The following is an 8944-nucleotide window of genomic DNA, read 5'->3' as shown; positions in this document are numbered from 1 at the left end:
AACATCAGAGGCACACATGATCACCGTATCATCGGCGTACGTAGATAGTAGCATGCGATTCTGATTTGGTTGTAAATTCACGCGTCTCTGTGTGAGTATTGGCATTGGCATGTCCGAGGAATAAATGGTGTATAAAATTGGCCCCAAAACGCTTCCTTGGGGCACGCCCGCTGAAACACGACCTGTTTTTGATTTAGTGCCATCGCTTAGGCTTACTGTGAAGGTACGCTCGCTAAGGTAACTCTGGAGGATGTTGAACAATTGAAGAGGCAGAATCTGGATTAACTTATAAAGAAGGCCGTCGTGCCACACGCGGTCGAATGCCTCTGCTATGTCAACAAAGACTGCCGAGCAGAATTTTCTTTCTTCGTATGCCTGTAAGATAAACTGAGTGACTCTGGCCAACTGCTGCTCTGTGCCGTGTTCGCGTCTAAATCCAAACTGGTGGTTGGGTACAGCCTTGGCAAAATCTTGAATATTGAACAATCTGGACATAATCAATTTTTCGAAAATTTTCGACAGCCCAGAAAGTAAGCTTATCGGGCGATAAGACGTCATTTCGGATGTTGATTTTTTTCCTGGCTTTAGGATAAGAGTAATGCCGGCATGCTTCCATTGTTTTGGAAAATGCCCGTATTTTATTATAGAGTTGTAGATTATAACAAGATATTCGAGCGCTTTTGTGGCAAGCATTTTATTAATCTGTTATCTATTTTATCTTCTCCAGGTGACTTGGCCAATTCTAGAGCTTGGATTTCGATCTTGAGTTCATTGAGTGTGATTGGACTGCAATCGTACTGTTGATCAACGGCGAGTTGCTGCTGCTTCTGGAGTATGTTTTGCCTCAGTGAATTGCGGATTTCATCTCTCTCCCCCTCTGTGTTGGAAAATTTTGGACTGAATCTGTCCTCAAGATGAGTGGCAAAAGCCTCGGCTTTCTCAGCTGTTGTTTTCGTCCAAGCTACGCGGGAATTTGCTCCTCGTCCATTTCCAGCATCAACACCAGTGTTGCCTGTTATTGGGATTTTTATAGAATAATTTGGCTGTACCTGCCGTTTTAATTTGTTAGTAAGTCGCCAGAGTTTTTGCATGCTATAGCGATCTTGAGTATCAATTCCCTCGAATATTTTATTAATATTTTTATTTTTTAGTTTGATGAGTGCTTTCTTCAGTTTATTTTGCGCTGCGTTATAAAGACGTCTAGCCTCTGGAGTGCGCGTTGCCAATAGAATTTGCTTACGATGCTGTTTATCCCGTAGAAGACTTCTGGTTGGTTCATCCAATTCTAAGTCGTGATTATGACGATATCTGGATCTAAGCTGGTTGCTTTGGGGCCTACGTGATTTTTGTGATGCAGCGATTGCTGCCTCATTTATGTTGCGTAGAAATATATCGACCGCGTCCTCGATGTCCATGCCGGAGCGAATCTCAGTATCAAGATGAATCTTCTGCTCTAAAATTTCTTGGAAACGTTTCGTGTCAGCGTTTTTGGAAAGGAGTCGTGGATTGGTATTTTGATTCCCGAAATCTTGGTTTTTATTAGCCAGGAGGTCGACTCTCAGAGGCAGGTGATCTGAATCTAGATCCGTACAAGAGTGAATTTGAAGGCGGGAACTATCTATACCACTGAAGACTGCAAAGTCAATTGCCGATGGATTATTTCTTCTGTTATATGGAAAATGCGTTGCACCGCCCGTGGCCAAAATGTTGAGGCGTCTGTGTGATTGTACAGATGCATATAGAGATTTGCCCCTTTGGCAGCCTCTAGGATTTCCCCACCACATGTGACGGGCGTTCCAATCGCCGCAGAGTATAAATTTAGATTTTACCGCATGTGTTAGATTCTCAAAATGTTTAAATAGTTTAGAGAAATGCTCATGGGTCCATATATATACAGGGGGGGCAATATATCGGCGCGATTATAATAATTTCTTTTTTATTATTATTATTTGCAGGCAATAAGGCTATAGGCGCACACTGGAGAAATTCTTCGTTCAATGGCTGAAGGGCAGTATGTCGAATATCAGAACGCACAAAAATAGCGACGCCGCCTTTTCTGTGTGTTTCTGGGTGAGATGCTGTATACGTTTGATAGCCGGATACATTTAAGACGCTAGAATTGGCAGGAGTTCGTGTTTCGATGATCATCATAATTTGAACGGATTCTCGCCGCATGTATAATTCAACTTCTGTCATTTTATTACGCAGGCCGCACGCATTCCAAAATGCAATTTTAAGAGGGCTAGTAGTTATATTATTATTATTAAGATTGTTATTATTTAGTGTGTAATTATTCATTATTTGTTATTTCATTGGCAGTGGGAAATTCGAGGTCCATGGGACAGACATAGTTTTGGTTCGCAGCGCTGTCTTGTTGATACCAAGAAGTAGGTGAGTTATTAATATTGTTATTTTTATTTGAGATTTGCGAAGAAATAAATTGCATGAAAATATTAAATAAACTGTCTATTCTTTTTTCCATACGGGTGAACATTGCCATATTCTGCTCGAGTGCCTGAGATAAAGTGCTGTTTGAGATTGATTGTTGACCCACCTGGAGCTGGAGTTGCTGCTGCTCTTCACGTAATTGTTGCTGTAGACTCGCCAAGTGTTTTTCGGCTGGATTACGTACTCGTTCAGAATTCCTTCCATCACGCATAACTTTGTTATCCGCTGCCTGCTTGGGTGAAGCTGATATGGTTGTTGTAGACTTCTTGGTGGCTGAACGCTGTTGGTGAACTTGACGCGAATTCTGATGGAATTTGAGTTGGTGCCTTTGAATCGAATAATGTCGTCGGGTAGCTGGATTTCCGCTATCACGCACTACACGATTGTGCGACGGCTGCAAGGGCGCTTTGGTGTGGTAGTCCTTGATTGTGTTGGCTGTTGTTTCTCTGGACCCGGAGTGATATTTTGTTTACACTGCTCCTGGCGTAGTTTTAGCTGGAGATTAGTCAGGTGGTTTTCCGCCGGATTTCTTGTGTGAACAACTTTAACGCCGCCACGCACAACTTGGCTGAAAGACATCTTCGCATTACTTTCTTGTGACATTTGAGGATTGGCTGCTGAATGATTCGAGTAAGCTGCAGCGTGGTGAGACTGCGATTTCTGCTGTTGATGTGAGTCAACGCGCAACGGTTGTCTTTGCTGATGAATTTGTTGATGCCGTTGCTCCTTGGAGTTGACCCGATTTGCGTTGAGTTTGCTTCGAGCCTCCTTAAAGGCAGGACAGCCCTTATAGCAGCTTATATGTTTGCCCCCACAATTGGCGCACTTTGGATCAGTCGCTCTGGGTTTGGTACAAGCAGTCGAGGGATGCTCTCCAGCACATTTCATACACTTGAAAGGGCGTCTGCAGTAGTTCTTTGTATGTCCGTAGTTTTGGCAGCGGTGGCATTGAGCTGGATCACGCGGTTTTGCTTGACGCTCAACTACAACAGATTGCCTGTCCAACTCTTTTAGTTTAAGAACATCTTCATGACTTCCGTCAACCTGCGCCTCCAATTCTATTTCAAAAAGATTTAGGGGGTTGCCAGTGAATCTATGTTTCATAAGACGAACAGAGCGTGTTTTGAAACCAAGCTTGTTCAATTCATTTTGCAGCCAAAGGCGCGGTGTGGAATGATGCAGATAACGCAAGATTACATGAAATCCCTTATTGCTACGCAGCTGGTGAGTATGTATGTGGACGTTGTCTTCTGTCAGGGCAATTTGAATGGCGTGGTAAGTAGCCATATCGTCACATAGGATACGTAGCCCGCTTCAAATGTTGCTTTTGTTTTAAATTTACCAACTGCATGATTTTTTTTAATTTTTCCAGAAGCGGCATGATTTCAGGCACCACTTGTAAGAAAATAGGCGGGATTTTTTTGCTTTCTATATTATTTATTAAGATTTGTGGAACATGCTGCTGTTGTGCCTGCTGAGCAATTGCTCGTTGTTTTCTTGTGCTTGCTGTAGTTGTGTTTTCTGTTGTATTGTCTGTTCCTGGCTGTTTCGTTGTTGATTCTCGTTTCGTTGCTTTTTTTTTCCGGTTCCCTTTGTGTCTGTTCATTTTTTTTTTTTTTTTTTTTTAACAATATGTGATAGCCTGTTGCAATATCACATATAATCGAGGCGAAACAATAACATACCAAATGGCGTACCATAAGAGCGGTATGTTTTGAATCAGAATCATCGCTTGCGCCCACGGTGGGTCCACGCAATGCTTAAGGCGTCGAGGAGATTACATTGTCTTAGGATATGAGGCATTGCCTTCCATTTGATCAGTTCAAATAAATTTATTTGTCTATCGTAGGTGGCAGTAAGTCAGTTAACTCATTGGTGAAGGGCCATGTTGCCCAGGCTTTGTAAGTAGCATTATTGCATGGTATTTTTTTTTTTTTTTTTTTAACAATATGTGATAGCCTGTTGCAATATCACATATAATCGAGGCGAAACAATAACATACCAAATGGCGTACCATAAGAGCGGTATGTTTTGAATCAGAATCATCGCTTGCGCCCACGGTGGGGTCCACGCAATGCTTAAGGCGTCGAGGAGATTACATTGTCTTAGGATATGTAAGGCATTGCCTTCCATTTGATCAGTTCAAATAAATTTATTTGTCTATCGTAGGTGGCAGTAAGTCAGTTAACTCATTGGTGAAGGGCCATGTTGCCCAGGCTTTGTAAGTAGCATTATTGCATGGTATCTTAGGTATGCGTGCCATTACTTTTCAATTCGTATCAGTTACCTAGCATAGGTTTGGACGGTAAGTCAAAAGACCCTTGGCGATAAACTAATTTACCTAGACTGCACATGAGAATGAGACAGGGCTCCCAGTAATAAAATTAGTTATTGTACGGTTAGTTTATAAATCTATAAACTCTATGATGATAGACCTATTTGCTTAGGCTGCACATGCTAACAAGACAGAGCTCCTAAAAACCAAACAATTTTTTTTTTTTTTTTAACAATATGTGATAGCCTGTTGCAATATCACATATAATCGAGGCGAAACAATAACATACCAAATGGCGTACCATAAGAGCGGCATGTTTTGAATCAGAATCATCGCTTGCGCCCACGGTGGGGTCCACGCAATGCTTAAGGCGTCGAGGAGATTACATTGTCTTAGGATATGTAAGGCATTGCCTTCCATTTGATCAGTTCAAATAAATTTATTTGTCTATCGTAGGGCAGTAAGTCAGTTAACTCATTGGTGAAGGGCCATGTTGCCCAGGCTTTATAAGTAGCATTATTGCATGGTATCTTAGGTATGCGTGCCATTACTTTTTCAGTTCGTATCAGTTACCTAGCGTAGGTTTGGACGGTAAGTCAAAGACCCTTTGGCGATAAACTAATTTACCTAGACTGCACATGAGAATAAGACAGGGCTCCCAGTAATAAAATTAGTTCTTGTACTTCGGTTTTTATAAATCTATAAACTCTATGATGATGGACCTATTTGCTTAGGCTGCACATGCTAACAAGACAGAGCTCCTAATAACCAAACAAGCCAATTACCTAAAGTAAGTTTGGACGATAAGTCGGTAGACTCTTTGATCACGGGCTTAATTGCCTTTGCTGCAGATGTTGATAAGACAGTGCTCCTGGATGAAAAGTCAATAGACTCTATGATGATGGACCTATTCGCTTAGGCTGCACATGCTAACGAGACAGAGCTCCTAATAACCAAACAAGCCAATTACTAGAGTAAGTTTGGACAAGTCGGTAGACTCTTTGATCACGGGCCTATTCGCCTTGCTGCAGATGTTGATAAGACAGTGCTCCTGGATGAAAAGTCAATAGACTCTCTGATGATGGACCTATTTGCTAGGCAGCACATGCTAACGAGACAGAGCTCTAGTAACCAAACAAGCCAGTTACCTAAAGTAAGCTTGGACGGTAAGTCTGTAGACTCTTTGATGACGGGCCTTTGTTGCATATGTTGATAAGACAGTGCTCCTGGATGAAAAGTCAATAGACTCTCTGATGATGGACCTATTTGCCTAGGCAGCATGCTAACGAGACAGAGCTCAGTAACCAAACAAGCCAATTACCTAAAGTAAGCTTGGACGATAAGTCGGTAGAACTCTTTTGACTAATTACCTAAAGTAAGCTTGGACGATAAGTCGGTAGACTCTTTGATCACGCCTATTCGCCTTGCTGCAGATGTTGATAAGACAGTGCTCCTGGATGAAAAGTCAATAGACTCTCTGATGGACCCATTTGCCCAGGGCAGCACATGCTAACGAGACAGATTCCTAGTAACCAAACAAGCCAATTACTTAAAGTAAGCTTGGACGGTAAGTCAGTAGACTCTTTGATCACGCCTATTCGCCTTTGCTGCAGATGCTGATAAGACAGTGCTCCTGGATGAAAAGTCAATAGACTCTCTGATGATGGACCTATTTGCCAGCTGCACATGCTAACAAGACAGAGCTCCTAGTAACCAAACAACACCAATTAAAAGTGTTTGACGGTAAGTCAGTAGACTCTTTGATGACGGGCCTATCTTGCCTTTGCTATATGTTGATAAGATACAGTGCCCTGGATGAAAATCAATAGAATTTCTGAAGATAGACCTATTTGCCTAGCCACATGCTAACAAGACAGAGTCTTTAGTAGCCAAAACAAGCCAATTACCTAAATTGCTTGAACGATAAGTCAGTAGACTCTCTTTGATGATGGGCATATTAGCCTTTGCAAAGTATGTTTTAAGACAGAGCTCCTGGGTGAAAGGTCAATCAGTTTCTGATGATGATGGACCTATTTGGCCTATGCTGCGCATGCTAACAAGACAGAGTCTCAGAAAACCAATCAAGCCAATTACCTAAAGTAGGTTAGACAGAAAGTCAATAGAACACACTGATGATGGGCCCATTTGCCACAACAAGCAGAGCCCCAGCCAGTTACCTAATGTTAGTTAGGGAACAGAAAGTCAAAAGACTTTGAAGATGGACCTTTGTTGCAAGATAAGGGTACTTACACATGTACTACCCTACAAATCATACTTAACGAAGAAGAAGTCAGAAATCAATAATGACTACCAATGTAATTAGGCATTGCGCTGTCCTAGATAAAGAAAGCAGGGTGTTAGTAATCTACAGGCACGCATTGCTAAAAGTATTGAATAGACTTTAACAGGATACAGCAATATGTAACCACAAGCAGGCCGATCAAACCAAAGATCAAATCATTAAATAGTATTTAAGCTCAAGCAGAAAGAAGTACAATTTAAAAAGCGATCATAAAATGAAATGCAATCAACAGAAGTCCTCAGCTCAGCTCCAGCCCAAGCCCTTACACAAAACAATTTTACATTGAAGGTCTGTCAAAATCAAGAAGCTTGAAGTGCCACTGCCAGGCCGGCACAATAAGACCTTTTTTCGCCACTTAATATTAACGATTAAAATAAACACAGTATTTTGTATGTTAATTTATTAACTTAGAGCCAAATTTATTCAATTAAAGAATATTAGTAGTATAATTTAGAATGTTGAACATTGAAAAGTAACTAATGTGGGGATGAGGATTAACTATTGATCCAAACATTTATTGCAAGGATCGGAAAACCCAGAAAACCCAACTGATCAAGAAATGAAGATTTAGATGATTAGAAGCTGAAAGAGAATAAGGGATAGCAAGACTGTGTATGACTGATAACCCTGACGTAACCAAAGCAAATATTAACTTAAGATACATGAGGATAGGTTCTACTATGCACCAGCCTATTGCATTGATACATAAACATTGCGAAACAAAGCAGGCAAGTAGGAGGACCAAGGAAAAGGTCTGGGTATGCTTTGGATCAGATACACGCGTTTGTGCCCTTACATGGGGACTCACGTGTTGCTTAGGTTGTTTTGCCAAGAGCACTTGGTTTTAGTTTAAAACAATCATTCAAAAGAAAACAAGCCATCAATGACAGAGCAAGTAATGAATTAAGCTAACAATTGCAGCCAACTCATAGTTGGTCAACGCTAAGGATTCATTGATCAGCCTAAGAATGCCTGTGGTATTGTTTAGCAAAATGGAATACATCAATAAACAACCTGACTAGCATATGTGCATGAGGGTCAGCAGAGAATAAGCTATTTAATTAATAGATGTATTGGCAAGATAACTAGCCAAAACCAATTTTTTTTTTTTTTTTTTTTTTTAACAATATGTGATAGCCTGTTGCAATTCACATTAATCGAGGCGAAACAATAACATACCAAATGGCGTACCATAAGATGGGCATGTTTTGAATGAGAATCATTCGCTTGCGCCCACGGTAATCCACGCAACGCTTAAAGGCGTCGAGGAGATTACATTGTCTTTTTTTTTTTTTTTTAACAATATGATAGCCTGTTGCAATATCACATATAATCGAGGCGAAACAATAACATACCAAATGGCGTACCATAAGAGCGGTATGTTTTGAATCAGAATCATCGCTTGCGCCCACGGTGGGTCCACGCAATGTTTAAGGCGTCGAGGAGATTACATTGTCTTAGGATATGTAAGGCATTGCCTTCCATTTGATCAGTTCAAATAAATTTATTTGTCTATCGTAGGTGCAAGATAAGTCAGTTAATCATTGGTGAAGGCCATGTTGCCCAGGCTTTCTTGTAGGCAGCATTATTGCATGGTATCTTAGGTATGCGTGCCATTACTTTTTCAATTCGTATCAGTTACCTATGTAGTTTGGACGGTAAGTCAAAGACCCTTTGGCGATAAACTAATTTACTTAGACTGCACATGAGAATAAGACAGGCCCCAGTAATAAATTAGTTCTTGTACTTCGGTTGGTTTATAAATCTATAAACTCTATGATGGTAGACCTATTTGCTTAGGCTGCACATGCTAACAAGACAGAGCTCCTAAAACCAAACAAGCCATTACCTAAAGTAAGTTTGGACGATAAGTCGGTAGACTCTTGATCACGGGCCACCAATTGCCTTTGCTGCAGATG

Source organism: Drosophila innubila, assembly GCF_004354385.1.
Source record: "Drosophila innubila isolate TH190305 chromosome 2L unlocalized genomic scaffold, UK_Dinn_1.0 4_B_2L, whole genome shotgun sequence".
NCBI classification, from domain to species: domain Eukaryota; kingdom Metazoa; phylum Arthropoda; class Insecta; order Diptera; family Drosophilidae; genus Drosophila; species Drosophila innubila.
This window is presented reverse-complemented; position numbering follows the sequence as displayed.